This window comes from Gouania willdenowi, chromosome 21 (genome assembly GCF_900634775.1).
Source record: "Gouania willdenowi chromosome 21, fGouWil2.1, whole genome shotgun sequence".
Lineage (NCBI taxonomy): Eukaryota > Metazoa > Chordata > Actinopteri > Blenniiformes > Gobiesocidae > Gouania > Gouania willdenowi.
Genome location: NC_041064.1, coordinates 23,851,740 through 23,868,186, shown reverse-complemented (window position 1 = coordinate 23,868,186; position 16,447 = coordinate 23,851,740). Strand labels below are relative to the sequence as shown.

The following is a 16,447-nucleotide window of genomic DNA, read 5'->3' as shown; positions in this document are numbered from 1 at the left end:
AAAATTGGCTCATTGTGTTCCCCCAGCTGCGCCTTTGGCAGATTGCCAGAATACACTGCGACCGAGCAAAAAGAACCAATCAGAGCCAGGTGTGTTTGATGGGCTGTCTGACAGCTGTTGCTCACAGGCCCCACCCCTTTCCCAGAGCTAGAACGCCATCTTTTTTTTACAGTGTATGGTCTGGAGGAGTAGAAGGTGGAATTGGTGACTTTTATGTTTGATCTGTAATTGTTCCACTAGAACTCTGTAGTACATGTGTTCATATGCACGCAGCAGCCTCCGTGTGGGCTGCTGTAAGTGACACTGAGTTGTTGCTGCTGCTGAGGTTTGTGCACATAAAGGGAGAGAAGCACTGCAGTAATATATGCTTTTAACAGAGCATGTTATATTACTGTGATGTTGCTGTCGGGCTAACGTTAGCTTGTTAGCTCCTTTGAGGGAGGGACTTTGGAAAGGTTGGAGGCAGGGCAAGAGAGCAGCGGGGAAAGAGGGGGAGAGAGGGATCTGAGAGCTGCGAACTGCACCTTTACAGTGAAATAATTATGTGCAAATCATACATTAAAAATAGCCTAATTCTACACATGATCCATGATTATGATCATACAAAAAAAATGATAATGAGATAAAGGAAATACATGGGAAAAACAGCATTTTGCCAATATTTAAGTGACCCCCCAAAATTTCACAAATCATATTTCCAGGGGGCTCATGTCTCATTAAGGGGGGCTGAGACCCCCCGGCTCCCCCGTAGTTTGCGCCCTGCTTACACACATTTTAAAATTCAACAAAACTAAAAGTTTAAGGCAGTTACTACAAGATTCATCTTATTTTGAAACTAGTCTATTTTTTGAAAACGAGTACAATTTTACCTGCATGAAAAAGTTAAAAAAAGTAATTTAAAAATAATTTCTGCTAGTCTGAAGGATACAGTAAAACGCAGCATCTATAATTATCATTTGTTGTGAAAATAACCATCAATTTCCTTGCAGACCTTTAAACTTGATTTTTCTTCTCTTAATTTTTTTGGACGCATTAGATCACTTGAGACCTCTAACATTTGCACGTACAGTAATTGCGATTAATGTATTCTTCTTATCTCTTCAAAGTCTCAGGCGTCTGTGATGGTGAATACTGCGTAGTGAAATTCAGATTACAATGAATAAAGGTATTGTTAAGGCTCAAAACAACATTGGTCTCATTCTGATGCCAAATTGCTCCCTGGTGAGCTTTGATCTGCTGAGACTGGCAGAGGAGAGAAACTCACGTCACAACTCTGATTGCCTTGAATTTCAGCGGAAAACACTCTCCACCACTCGACAGAGGGAATGCAAGGTCATGATGTATCAGCAGGGGACGGCCATGGTTTGAATTGTTTCAGCTCTGCAGCGGGCACTATAAAGGTATTTAAAGTGGAGTTAATTAGACTGTGATGCTCAAGCGTTTTTTTAATTAGAGGCCTGCTAATGGGGTTCATCTGTTTAAGATTTTATCTGATACTAAAGCACGCACACATAATGCTAAAATTATTAGTCCACCTTTAAAAATATATATATTTGGGGTGAATTAGAATGAAGGTGAGCCAGTCCTAATTGAAGAGCTTATAAACAAATAAAAAATTCCCCCCAGGCAGGTATTGACCTTGTGAAAAAAGCATTCCTAAAATACATTAAAGTGTTCAGGATTAAATATGTATACATATATATCTCAAAATATGTGCTTAATATGAAGCCTGATGATACTTGATCTTCTGGCAAACCATTGACAGTCCATCTTTGCAGCACTAACCGTCGCAAAAAAATAACTATATTAGTGAAGTAAAATGTTTTTAATCACATGAAATCTTAATTTCTAGAGAAAATAAAAATAAAATCTGTATTAAATATCTATAATACTTTTCAGTCCGGTCCAAGCATCACTCCACGGAAACCGCCCTGCTTAAAGTGTCTAGTGATATTATGTCTGCGAACGGAAAATGTACTGTTCTAGTCTCGTCAGCGCTGTCAGCCATAAAATCTTGTTGACAAGACTGCGTGACCTGATTGGAATGTCTCCTCTTACTTATGTTGTGCGGGGTTCCCCAAGGCTCTGTTTTGGGCCCAATTTTGTTTTTACTGTTCTTCCATTAGGAAAAATTATCCATAGCTCTGATGAGGTTTCCTATCATTTGTTTGCTGATGATATTCAGCTTTACTGCTCCTTTAACAGCTCTGAGATCCAGAAATTAAGATCTCTTGTGCAAGTTAAACAATGGCTCGGCACAAATTCCCTGCAACTAAACTCAGACAAAACCCAGATGCTGGTGATTGCCCCTGATGATTCGATCCCAGGGATTCACCAGTATTTGGGCGACCTGAGTTTGGCTATTAAAACAAGCTTTAGAAATCTCGGTGTTATCTTTGACACAGCAATGTCCTTAGAGCATCACTCAAAACTGCTAACAAGGAATTGTTTTTACCAACTGAGGAAAATCTATAAACTTAGAACAGTTTCGTCCAGAGATGATCTTGAAATGATTATCCACGCCTCTGTGTCTTCTCGTTTAGACTAGTGTAACAGTTTATTTTCTTGTCTAAACAAAAAGGAGCTGTCTCGTCTTCAGCGGGTGCAAAACTCTGCGGCGAGGTTACTGACTCGCACAAACAGAAGGGCTCATATTACTTCCATTCTAAAAGCCCTTCATTGGCTCCCAGTCACTTTTCATTTGAATTTTAAAATCCTGGTGCTGACCTTAAGAGCCTTGCATGGTCAGACTCCCTCATGCTTTGTGATTGTAAATGTACTTTGTATTTCTATTGTAATTTTGTGAAGCACTTTGTGACTTCTCTGTCTGTGAAAGGTGCTTTGGTATAATGACCGGCAGCAAAGGGGGCAGACAGACTCGAGAGCAGAATTCAGTTTAAACTTTTTCTATTTATTTTTCTTCTTTGGCTGTTGTAACATATTTACAGTGAATCCCCAAAAAAGGTAAACCAAAAACTGAGCAAACACAAAAGAAAAGGGTATTGGGATGCCAGGCTATTTCTTACCCTCTGTTTGTTTTGCTGTCAGTTTTATCAGTTCTGCTCACTCAGGGTTCCTCCTTCCATCTGAGGCTGGGCCTTCATTTATAGGCCGTCTATACCTGTAACTCCTCCCACAGACAAACCGAACCCAATTTAGAATCAGTTAACATTAACAAAATAAATTCTCATAAATAACACACCAAACAACAAAACATGGATTATCCAATTATCCATAATAAATTAATGTGAATTCATTCACCGCCAGTGTTTTAAAAATCCATAACAAACAAAAATTACACAAACACCCCTGTACAAATGGTTTGTTCCAACACCAGCCCAACAAACACCCTATTTACATGACTTGGTTTAGTCCATCTGGTTTCCTGCAAACCTGGAAGTGCTGCTGTCAACATAATGGTGAGTTAGCTGCTAACAAACAAACAAACAAACAAACAAACAAACAAACACAGATGATGGTAGGTCTTTCCCTGCACAGTGGAAGTTGTTTGACCAGTAACATGGTTATTTGAAGAGGGTGCACAATCATAATGAAACCAGTAACCAGAACAATGATAACAGACAGATGAATGGAATGACGATGGCAGTAGCAACAAGTCAACAGATGTTAAGCTGCCGGTATAGTGTAGAATAAACCTACCGTAAAAGTTTCCTACAGTAGACAGTGGGCATGAGCACCTGGCGAACTGCGCATGCGCGTCCGTCATTTTGAAATAAATTTCAATAATCTTAATTTTTAGGGTTTGGGTTAGAATCAGAGTTTATCTTGTTGGAAAAATTAAGGTAGCAAAATATTGTACGTATATGTGTAAATATTTACTACGCTATTAGGGCTCTATTCTCCCATGTGCTTATGTCCAAAAAGCTGCACAGCGGCGCTGTTTTTGGCTGTGCTATTTTCCCCCTGCGCGCCTTCATCCCAGTTACGCACTGTGGGTGGAGCAGCCCTGAAATGTGGGTGTTCCAATTCAAATCTGGGCGACGCACAGAAAGACAACCACTCTCACTCGCTCCTATGGATAATTTAAAGACTCCAATCAACCTTATAGTAACCTATTTGGATTGTGGGAGGAAACTCAAGCAGCACATGCAAACTCCACACAGAAGGGACCCAAATGTCCATCCCAAGGCTTGAACCCAGGAGCTTCTTGCTTTGAGGCAGACGCCTCCATTATAGGATTCAGCCCAGACATTTTTCAGCCACATCGCTGTAATGGCAAAGTGCCTCTATTTCAAGAGTTGTTTAGCAAATGATATGTGTGATGGATGAGCCTGTGGCACTAAACACAGAATTACTTCACCATACACTCTTTATATCTGCCTGTTGTCTTTCAGAAAGTCAGGAACTCTTTGCGTTCCCTCTCTGAGATGAATCCGATAAAAGACAGGGCCGCAGCTCATCTGCCACTTTCGTTAGGTGTATCCTCACAGCACAATGATAAATGGAGGTTATATCTCAGCACTTTAAAAGATGGATTGGAAGCTTGATTGTTAGTGCTGCATAAGTTAAATGGTTTAATTCATGCTGTCTCTTGCATCTATTCTTGTCACACTTTCAACATTTATCTCTGTCTCGCTCTGTGTCCTGTGTATCACTCCTTTCATGAGAGGCTTCTATAAAACTCCTTATATCTCTTTTATGGTTGTACTCTTCATTCCTCACTTGACGTCCACCTCTTACTTTTTATTATCATTTTTACAGAACTACTCATTGCATTTATTTGGCTCTTTTATTTTAGCCACCACGTTGAATTTCCACCTATTAAAACCCAATGTGCTGTGTGTTCAGCAGACCTGGGTCCTACTCACAAAGATGAATCACCTGCAGCCCCTTTCTATCAGTCCATGCTCTTTCTTTCATCCATCCCTTACTCTCCTGGCTGTCCACTCCTAAATGAAATGAGGCCCAGACTGATTGTGCGTTCATTTAGAAGACAAGTTAGTCTAATTTGTTTTTGCAGAATTGATCTTCTACTTAACATTCACCTCAACTCTCTAAACTAAAAGTTTGAGCATTGCATGCTCGTCAATTTAGGTGAAAGCCAAGATGATTTCATTTTCTTTTACATGGATTGAGTAGCTTGGTGGCGTGACGGTTAGGTTTGCGTTCTCAAATATGCTAAAAACGGTTAATAGAGCCAACTAATGTTGTTAAATTTATGCTTATATGCTTCAAATGATTTACAAAAACAGAATGTTACTCAACGGTTTAATGAATACAAATATTAAAAATACAATGGAAATGTGTGATATCGTCCCAAAACATTATTTGTGAAAGAGTCAATTACCATCAAGGCACCAACGCCACAAAACCCTGTGCAGCTGTGTAATTTGAAGGTATCACACGGTAAACTCATCACCAGTTCAGCTAATAGACCGTGAGCTAATCTTGTATTTGTTCCAGTGCCTTTTCAGATTTGCTTGCAGTCGCTTGTTCATCACAACACATTAAAAACACTATTATGGACAGAATTTGACATATTCCTCCATCTACAGTATCACACTTTCTACATTCAACAACCCATTTTCTGATTTTATTTTTTTTCTAATCAGAGAAATTTGGAGGCTTAGCACATCCACCCCACAGGAAGAAGGTCTTGGGTTCAAGCCCTGGGGTGGACACTCGGGTCTTTTCTGTGTGAAGTTTGCATGTTCTCCCTGTGCTGCGTGGGTTTCCTCTGGGTACTCAGGCTTCCTCCCACAATCCATAAACATGATTGTTAGGTTGATTGGAGTCTTTAAATTGCCTATAGGAGTGAATGAGAGTGTGAATGGTTGTTTGTCTGTGTGTTGCCCTGCGATGGGCTGGCGCCCTGTCCAGGGTGTACCCCCGCCTAGCGCCCAGTGTGAGCCTGGAGACCCCTGCGACTCTGAAATTGGACAAAGCGGGTCAGAAAATGGATGAATGGATGGAAATTTGAAGGCCTTGCGGGATAGAATAGGAATCTTACCAATAGACGCTTTATTGCACATTGGGTTTGGTGACGTCAGGGCTCACTGGGTTATATGAGATAAACATGAGCTGGGAGGGCTGGAAGCAAGTCATCATTTTTATTCCGTTTTCTGCCGTTCCCTAAGGGCAGAGAACAACAGTGAGCGGTCTACTGATAGCATTAACTGTAGACAGTTCCTGTATTAAAGGGTTTTCTTCACCTAAATGTGACATGAAGGAAAACTACTACGTCGTCCTCTTGTTTTCTGCGTCCTGAACTTGTCTCCTACCCAACATAGACATTACAAGCTGAGCTGAAAGAGAAGAAAAAACAGCTGCCGGTGATTTTTGTGTACTCACCACAAAGCTGTGTTACTGTACAAGAGTAATTTTATGCAAACAGCTGACAGGAGCTGCTTCGGATACTTACCTAGTCATGACTGCCGTTGAGTTTATTCCAAAATTCGTAGATCCTCTTCTTTTCCTTTTTTTGTTGTTGGAGTAAATACTGTCCTTTAGAAACAAATGTGTTGCACATTGCAAACCTGAAAACCTGTAAGGTAGTTTTCATCCAACCATCATTTTTCTCCACCTTTGTAATGAAACCTTGTGGAAGTTAAATAATGACATCTGTTTTGAATATGAAATGTTTTACTATTTCTGAATTAATGTTTACATAGAACATGATTGTTCTGGGTATTATTGACATTACACAGTTTGTTCACTGGCAGTTTACACCTGGGGGTCAGAATAAACAAACAAAGAGGAAAATGTCTCTATTGCAGGCAGATACAGTATAGCATTGTCATTGTATTGCACACAATGCATTTGGCTGATGTGGATGTTTCACTCAATGTTCTGCTTGTAATCTACATCATGGAGGGCATAAAGACATATGAGTTATTCAGGTGCAATGGCTACATGCAGTAATAGAACTGATTCCTTCTATATTCGTCTTCACTGTGATGTGCAGGTGCTGAAGGTTCATCCTTCATCCCACTTGGTTCCTCCTCCTCTTCATCACCCATTCTCTTTCTTTCTTCTTCTGTTGGGATGAAACTGAATGTGTCTTGCTTTTTCCCTCGACGGGGTTTTACCATGGTGAAAAATAGATCTATATCAAGGAAGTCTGGATTCTCCTTTTTTTAATCTCAAACTCCCACACCTAGGAATTCACTGTAGAGCTAAGAACATGCCTGAACAGCAGGTGTAAATCAATTTCTTCTCTTTTCAGTGCCACATGCAGGTCCTCCTCAGAGAGTTGTAACCACTTCATGGTAGCACAAGGGAAATACTCCTGATTTACTGGTCTTTTAAGATTTTCACCATCGACAAAGATCTCACCATATTCTAAAGATGGAGCTACTCCAAGCATTTTGTCCCTCTACAGAGACAGAAAGAAGGAAAGTGAAAGGGAAACCAATATAAAGTGTTTGTGACATTAAAGGGCTAAGGGTTTTCATTTTGCACTGTTTGAGACATTCATTCAATGTTTTGTTGGGATGAGTTTAGCTTTAGGATCAGTAAAATACTGCACTGAACTGCTGTGTCACTATTGTGAGATCTTTATTGAGTCTTAGGTTTTTCTTACTTTAATTTTAAGAGGTGGGATGAACTGGTAAAAGTGCTATACAAACCTTCTCTCCTGATATAGATGGGTGGAACTACGGTTTGGAAGTTATTAAGCATGTTTAGATCTAGAAATTAAAGTCTTGGCCCAGTTTTCTGTCTCACATCAAATATCTGGTCAATGGAATCCAGGACACTGCTGCATAATATCACATAATCTATTCACTCGTTATCAGCACTTCTGATTACTTTTTAATAGAGATATGTATAAACTTTTTATCTGAATTATATTATTGCTGTTGCCTGATTACTTCCAAACACATCGGTCACATTAAAGACTGAAAGCACTAATCTGAATCATCATTTCATTTCCCATCTGCGGTACGTTTAATAGCCCACCAAGCTAACTATCCCTTGCATATGCGGTTAATCTGTCCTCATAAACCATAAATAACAATATTCTTTGTGTTAAGAGAATGACGAGCCACAAAGTGGTAGACTGCACCCACAGTTATTCAATGTACTACTCTGTTTACTACATTTCCAAAATAAAAAAATGTAGAATTCAGTGAGTATAAATAGGTCTAAAGCCACTTTTGTACCTGATATCTTATTACATTTTGGCTTATGATGTATATATTTTTTTTTCTCAACGATGCATAATCAACAAATAATTTTTTCCACCTATTTAATTTGCGTAATCTATTTTCTGTTTTATTCATAAAAAGGATTTTGGTCGACAAAATATCACAGAACTTTTTGATCGAAGTCAAACAAAACAAAGTGCTTTAATTTGTGGGTGCACCACCACCGGGTCTGGATTTGTACCAGTGCGTGCACCTGCTGAAACCCGTGATCCATGACATTAGAGAAAGAGCCGACTTTGACGGATCAAAAAGCAACGTCGCTATAGCTGTGTTTCTATTACCCTTGAAAATGCGCAAAATCCAGCGCAATAGAAACACCTGAATTTTGAAAAAAACACTAAAATATCACTAAAAACTTTTTTACGCTTTCATGAGAAGGAGTTTCAGACGTTTTGATATTGAAATGTGTTCCAAATGTGCTAGGAAAAACATTTTTATGCAAATACATGTCACAGAACATGATGTACATGTTCACATGACGTGAGGTACCTGGTCACATGACCACTTCTTTCTGAGAAAACCCAAAAAGTCACAAGGATCATGAGGCCTCACAAAAAAATCACGCACAAATGTGAGAACTGTCAGGTACAGACACATACCAGGAGTGTAACATGTGAGTTTTTGTACATCATTCATCTTTCCATCTTGCCATTCACTGCTGCTTCTAAAAAGCATTTCCAAAAATCACCTAAGGTAGATAGAAGTATGAGCAAGTACAGTAACACAAAACATAACAAAACACACCTGCTAGTCTCTTTACTAGGTACACCTGTTGCAAGTGATCACTAACCCAGCCCATCAACGGTAGCAGCTTCATGCTTAGACATGTGGAGGTCAGCAGCAGAAGGGGAACGAAGTGTCTTAGGACTTCTGCTTGTTGGCTTGCTAAGCTTCTGGGTCTTTTAACGAGTCCATGTTGATGTTTGACGTCTGAGTAGGAAGGACAGGCTGGTTCCAGATGATGGAAAAGCAATAAGTTCAGTCAATTACCGTAATCATTTTTTTACATTCCAGGTATGAAGGCACCATTACTGACTGTCCACATCCTTGTATCAGAAAAGATCACAGCATTTTTCCATCCTGTATGCTACGAACCAGAAACTGAGGCTCCTATTCACAAAGACCGTCCAAAACTGAACCATTAAATATTGGAGAAACAGATTTGATGAGTCAGGATCATTACATTTAATTTAATTAAACTGGGCTTTAAGCCTTTATTCGTATATATGTTGTACACATATATATTGAAATTTGTCCTCTGCAATTTAACCCATCCCCTGGGGGGCAGTCGGCAGCTATTTTGCGGCGCCTGGGAGCTGTTCGGGGTTAAGGGACTTGCTCAATATCCCACAGTGATGGCTCAGGTGAGGCTTGAACCGGGAACCCTCTGATTACAAGGCCACATTTATGAAAACCACCACTTAACCACAAGGTGGCCTGGTTAAGTGGTGGTTTTCATAAATGTGCAGTTTTCTTTATATACCTGCAAAAATGCTCAATATATTAAAAATACATGTTCAATTCAATTCAATTCAACTTTTTTTGTATAGCGCAAATTACAACTAAGTCATCTCAATGCGCTTATCATTTAGTGACATTGGGAAGAAACAACTCCCTTTTAACAGGAAGAAATCTCCAGCAAAACCAGGTTCAGAGGTGGCAGCCATCTGCTGTGACTGGTTGGGGTTAGTGGACAGAAGGACCAACAGAACAGGATAGAAAGATAGAACATCAGAGTGTCCCAGACTAGTTGAGCCGTGAACCACTCCCATCATCAGCTTCACGACACTTGAAACAGAGAAGAGTGAGAAGAGCGAGGAGAAGGCACTGAATGCAGAAATACATGATACATTATTATCAAGTCAGCCTGCCTTGGTCTTGGGCCTCACTCCCAGTGGCCTAGTCAATACTTATTATAAAAGTGACGAATCTCTTCCCATTTATTAGTAGACATTCATGACTTAATCCTACTAAAAAGTGTTACATTTTAAACCTGATAAATAATCCATTGTAATTGCGTGGTTGCTACATTTCCCTCCATTATTTGATCAAATATGCAGTTTTTTCCTTCCAGTTCTTGCTGATGTATTAGCAGCCCACAGTTTATTTAATAGAGATGCCACCAAATCACTGCAAGCCCCACTTAAGTATAGTGAGCAATCGGGCAGAAACACACAAGCATGAGAAAGCTTCAGTAATTTGCTTTAAAAAACACGCGAGTGCACATTTTCATAAGAGCGCGTTGGTGGGGGTGTGCAATGTGCAGTGCACATGTGGAGCATAGACAGCTACCTTGTTCACACTCCAGCTAATGATGCTTTTATTCCCTTTATGGCAAGTCCCTGATTACAGCTTAGCTCTCATCTTTTAGCCATTTGTCTTCCACCTCGAACCAGCAACAGTGACATTTTCAGATACCTTGAGAGGTCATCTCTGAGCACAGGCTGAGCAGGGTCAGAGGTCACTGCTTGAATAAACAGGTGTCAAGTGCTATGATGGAAAACCAAAGATATTTGAAACTGGGCTGTAAACTCAGCCACTCCGCCTCCTTCCAGCAGCACTGGAGGGACTTATGAGGAGGGAGCAAAAGAACACTGGTAATGGATGACTCTCCTCAGCAGACTGACGCCACGGTTTCAGGTTGAGGAAATTAAACCACTTTGTCTCAGCTAGTCATCCTTTATTAAGATTGTGTCTCGTTTCTTTGCAAGCCGTTTTTTTTTTTTTTTTTTTTTTTTTTTAACTTGAAGCACATTTAAATGTGAACATTTACACAAATAAAATTTGCACATTCATCTGTGCGACCATTAGATTATGATAATAAAATGTACATAATGTTATTAGTCTTTGTTAATATGCATTTCACACATTTCTTGATACACTTTGGGCCCCTCATTTAGAATCAGTGGCCACAGTTACATGATGTTTTTGAATTTGGAATTAGTTATTCCAAATTAAATTAGTCAGAATTGAAGTGTTCTGCTTTGTGTTTACATGGAATAAGTAATTCTGAATGAAGGTTTACATGGAAAACAGGTTTATTTGGCTTTATTCAGTTCCGCTTGAGGTCTGGGGGTTGGGAAGGCCCCTGATTGGACACGGGATAAAACTAGAAGTCGACTGCTATGGGATTTTTAAAGGCCAATGCTGATGCCAATTTAAAAAAAATAAAAATCAGACGATGACCGATTTCTAAAGCCGATTTTGGAAGCCGATATTTGAGGTCGACATACTTTTTTTTTTAAAGCACATTGAAAGACATTTGAAATACTCACATGATATAAATGTATATATTAGAAATGAAATTATATACACCAATAGAACTCTTAACATTTATTGAACTTTAAATATACCCATACACAACCAAGTAAAACAAAAAGTACAGGACGGGTAAGTAGCAGTAAAGCACGACGACAATACACAATGTGCAAGTCGTCGGTTTAAACTAAAGGTAGAACCACACACTCCTTCCCTCTGTTCACAGCCGCTATTATTATACCTAAGCTTCACATGTTCAACTACAACATCACATTTCACTTTAAAATACAACTTCCCCCTCACTTAGGTGTAACACTGCCCTCTCTTTTTATATCCTCCTTTTAATAAAGTGTTTCTTACCCTTCGTTAGGGAGGGCTGGTGATGGTCAAAAAATAAAAATATAGTAATTTTTTTTTTTTTGCCGATGGCTGATTTTGAAAAAAGTCCATATATCAGCCGGCTAATATATCAGTCGACCTCTAGATAAAACACACAACAACTGGAGTTGTTGTGTAGCGGAGAGGCGGAGAGGGAAGATAGAAGATCGTACTTTGGTCAATCAAAGCCAGCAGTTAATGCAACAGCTGTTCTACCTCCACTATACAGGACATTGAGTGAAAAATGAACTTTGTAATGACTCGTGCATCATTAGTGAAGCTCTGGTGCTTCATGGCCTGATGAAACCTGTTCCATTCACCAACGTCCGTGTGTTTAATAAGTCCATGTGTCCGTGTGAATGTCTTCTTGTTTATGCTTTCGTCCATCCGCTCTTTTCATTACAACTATGTATTTTTAAATTAATAGTCTCTGCTCCAGTCCAGGCGGCCATCTTGGACTATGTCATCACCAGTGTGTCATCGCGGCAAGTCGCAGTTGCGCAGAATGACCGAAATTAGCTAAAAGGTGTAGTCCACAACTTTCAGATCCCTCTCTCCCCCTCCCTCTTCGCTGCTGTCTTGCCCTGCCTCCAAACTTTCCAAAGTTCCTCCCTCAGAGGAGCTAACAAGCTAACGTTAGTCTGACAGCAACATCACAGTAATAAAACATGCTTTGTTAAAAGCATATTACTGCAGCGCTTCTTTCTCTCAATGTGCACACACCTCAGCAGCAGCAGCAGCAACAACACAGTGTCACTTACAGCTGCCCACATGGAGGCTGCTGCGCGCACATGAACAACACATGCACTACAGATTTCTAGTGTAACAATTACAAATCAAACATAATGTAAATCAAGCTGCAGTAATTACCTTTCAAACAGAAAAGTCGCTAATTCCATCTTCTACTCCTCCAGACCATACACTGTAAAAAAGACGGCGCTCCAGCCACGGGAAAGGGGTGGGAACTGTGAGCAACAGCTGTCAGACAGTCCATCAAACACGTTCCTGGCTCTGATTGGTTCATTTTCCTCGGTCGCGGTGCATTCTGGCAATTTACCAAAGGCTGCAGTAGCAGCAGGCGGAACTCAATGAGCCTGTTTTTTCCACACAAACTACTAGTTTCATGTAAAGCTGTCCTTATTATGACAAAAAGTCACTTTATAAGAGTTTCAGACTGCAACTTTAAAGCGGAATTAAGTGGGCGTTATGTATTGCTTGGGCTGCAACGATTTGTGTCATGTCGAGGTAAATTTTACTGAGGTAGCTGAACAGAGCTAGTGTAGGGTTACCGGTGAATTTCTCTGTGAACCGGGTTAGTTAGTTTGGAAGGATAAGTGTCCAGTATCCTACTGTCCTAATCCTGATAAGTGGGTATAAATTATTAGAGCAGCTATTCCTGTCCTGTGTTTTTAAAATGCAGCTCCATGTTCATGCTCTCTGCAGCCCATGCTTGGCTTATTTTTCTCTACATGACTTATCTGTTGTTAATGGAAGGTAAATTGTGTTTTGATTTGTGGCGTCTCCTTTTGTTGTGTCCTTTAAAATACTTGGTCATAACATGGCTGGTTGGTTTTTATTGCTGAAAATAAAATAAAGCAACATTAAAAATAAAAATCTCATTAAGACATATTTACTATGTTTATTTGTTGGTAAGATGACTTCAGGTCTTAGGCATTCATTTATTTTGACACTTCTTTGTCTGTTTGACACATTGTTGCAGTTTCCATAAAAAATATGACTCATCATTATTAACCTTTTCAATTAATCATGTAGATATTGGCATTTTTCAAGTTTGCAACACAAAGTTCGTTTTTAAGTGAGACAGTTTAGTTTGGACTATGAATAGTTTCTAAAGTGTGCAGCATTAAAATGTATAACCACTGCCAGCACTTTTCAATGGCAGTCTGACTTTTTTTCTTCTTACAGTAAAATCACAGGAATTGTGCTTGGTTGGTCATTTTTTTAGTTCATTCCCCATTTCATGTTTTTTTTTTCTTCTTTCTACTAAGATAGTAAATCACTTTTAATTAGTGAACTCCTGTGCATTGCTTGAGGAGTGCAGCTAATCTCCTCATATTCTTATCAGGATCCTTTCAGTGTGGTTGTGAATGTACTTCAGCTTCTGGATATTCTTGCGTTATATTCGACATGATGTAGTGAGGATTTGCTCAGGTGTCGAAGGTCAGATGGAAGTCAAACTGAGCGCTTGGATTAGCAACAGAGGGGAGTTAAATTATAGATAAGTGAATCTGATGTAGGTCTCCTACTGTTACACATTTGGACGAAGAGGGACTCTAGACGTGCATGGGTTTTACTGTATTTAATCTGAATTCAGAGACATAGACATAACAGCCTCACTTTACTGCAGTGCAGGCACTCTACTATGCATACACACATAACTATTCTTATCAAACATTCAATATAAACATTGTCACGTTCTTGTTATTCAAACAACTTATATTTGGATGATCCACAGATAAGGTTATGAAGGTTAAAAATTGACTCATTTGGTTGAAGACCACCTTCTCAATGATCTTGGCCATGAATAGAAGGTTGCTGATTGGTCTATAGTTAGCCAGTATGGAGGCATCCAGTGTTCTCTTTTTTAACAGAGGTTTCACAGCAGCTACTTTCAATGATTTTGGTACAGTGCCTGACAGGAAGGAGCAGTTAATTATCTGACACAAATCGTGTGTCAAGGCAACACGTTAATGGATTTAGCTGCTAAACAGTTTCCTGTATTGTTAGCTGATACTGTATGAGGTGAAGCACTGTCTTGGTAATACTGACGTTAATAACCTATTAAAAAAAATAGTGACATTGTATTGTTTTATTATTTCCCCACATCACCTGTGGCCTAGGTTCCAAAAGTGGAGTATGCAAATTGTCATAGGTGGTACGTGAGTAGAAATTAAAAACAATGTGACAACACTGGAAACTATAATATGAATAGAGCAGCAGTAGGAGTCTCCTTGCATTGCCACAAATTACACAATGGTCATGAGACTACCTTCTCGCAGAAAAAAAATCTCATCAAAAAAAGCGCAAACATAGCGAAAGCTAAATTTCTTTGTGTTAGTCTCTAGGTTCCCAAAGTGGGTACGGAAATTGTCATAGGGAGTACTAGTACTAATGCTTAGCTAGCTAATACTAATATTAAGCTAATGCTTATGCTAGGTTAATGCTGTATTGATGATAATGTTAGGCAAATGCTATGTAAATGCTAATGTTAATGTTAGGCTAATGCTCGGCTAATGCTAATGCTAGCAAATGCTAACGTTATTGGCTAGACAAATACTAATGTTAACTAATGCTAGCTAATGCTAACAGTAATGTTAGGCTAATGCTAATGTTAATGCTAATACAGTGTTCAACAACACGGGCCAGCACCTGCATCCTCACTTGCATTTTCTCCAGTAAATGCACATAATTCTAGTTATATATGATTCCCTTACAGGATAGGTAAAATTCAGAGACAATTTTTACTGTAGGGCTACTTTGTACATTACATTATTATGTTTTTTTAAGTGTGCAGGAGTCTGAAGGAGTACTGGATTGTGAAAAGTTTGCTAACCACTGACCTATGGCATCCATACTATTGATGCAAGATACGTTTTCGGCAGAAAACCGAAAATGCACTTTTGGGTAATTTTCGGCCAAAACAACTAGGCCGAAACAGGATGTTGTAATGATGTGAGCAAACAGCGCCAGCACGGACGTATTTCAGTATATTTGAGAACCAAAGTATCTTCTAAGCAGAGGTTAAGACAGATCACGGAGTAAAAACAATGAAAAATATCATTCTAAAGTGCCATTTATGTTTCTGCATTAAGTCAATGCCATAGCTATGCATAGACCTCTGCGTCGACGCAGACAATGTAGCCTGACATGCGCCTCCAAAATACCATATAACTATGCATCAGAAGCATAAATTAGGCTTTAGATTCTGTCAGCACGTGTTTCTCCGAGATCTATTCGGATCCTCTGCGCTTCATCGCGACTGTACTTGATCTGCGTCATAAAGAACATTGCTTGGATGTAGTAATCGAGTAACTCCTTGGCACACCGATGAGCATCGCTGATTCTCACTGCAAGGATCGTGGGTTCGAGTCCCGCTGGTGACAGCCAACTCGTCTCTGTCAAGCCCTGTGATAGACTGGTGTCATATCCAAGGGGAATTTCCCTACCTTACTCGCTATGTCTACTGGGATAGGCTCCAGTATCCCCTGCGACACAGGAAAATGCTGGTATAGAAGATAGGATGAGACAGAGACACACGCTGATAGTGAGTGTTCAGTGCTGCAGCTCATTTTCTCATTGAGAAGAGGAACAGACATTACTGTGTTAAAGCAGAGATGTTACTCTTCATTAAGAACTTAAATGCATTTCGTGTTTTTATTAGATAACATATTAAATCTGACTATCTTTCAGCAGCCCATTCAGTTTTAGACCTATACATTATTATTTAATGTTACAATTTTTTTTTAATTACAATTTAATTTAGCAAACACTTTTAACCAAAGCGACGTGCAAAATGATCAGTTAGAGTTAAGGGACTTGCTCAACAACCCACACTGATGGCCCAGGATGGATCCAAACTGGTGGTCCTCTGATTACAAGCCCCCATCTCTGTTTAAGGCCCC

At 39.6% G+C, this 16,447-nt stretch overlaps 1 protein-coding gene across 8 annotated transcripts in view; it reads left to right on the top strand.

Annotated features, from left to right (window-relative positions):
- Positions 1–16,447, top strand: part of sema5ba (sema domain, seven thrombospondin repeats (type 1 and type 1-like), transmembrane domain (TM) and short cytoplasmic domain, (semaphorin) 5Ba) — a 239,119-nt gene that overhangs the window by 19,375 nt on the left and 203,297 nt on the right. The window contains exon 1 of one of the 8 annotated variants that reach the window (XM_028435491.1): positions 1,306–1,400. The exons of the other annotated variants lie outside the window; for them this stretch is intronic. The gene's annotated coding sequence lies outside the window, so the exon portion shown is untranslated. Of the gene's footprint in view, positions 1–1,305; positions 1,401–16,447 lie in introns of those variants that run through there. 8 annotated transcript variants of the gene reach the window in all.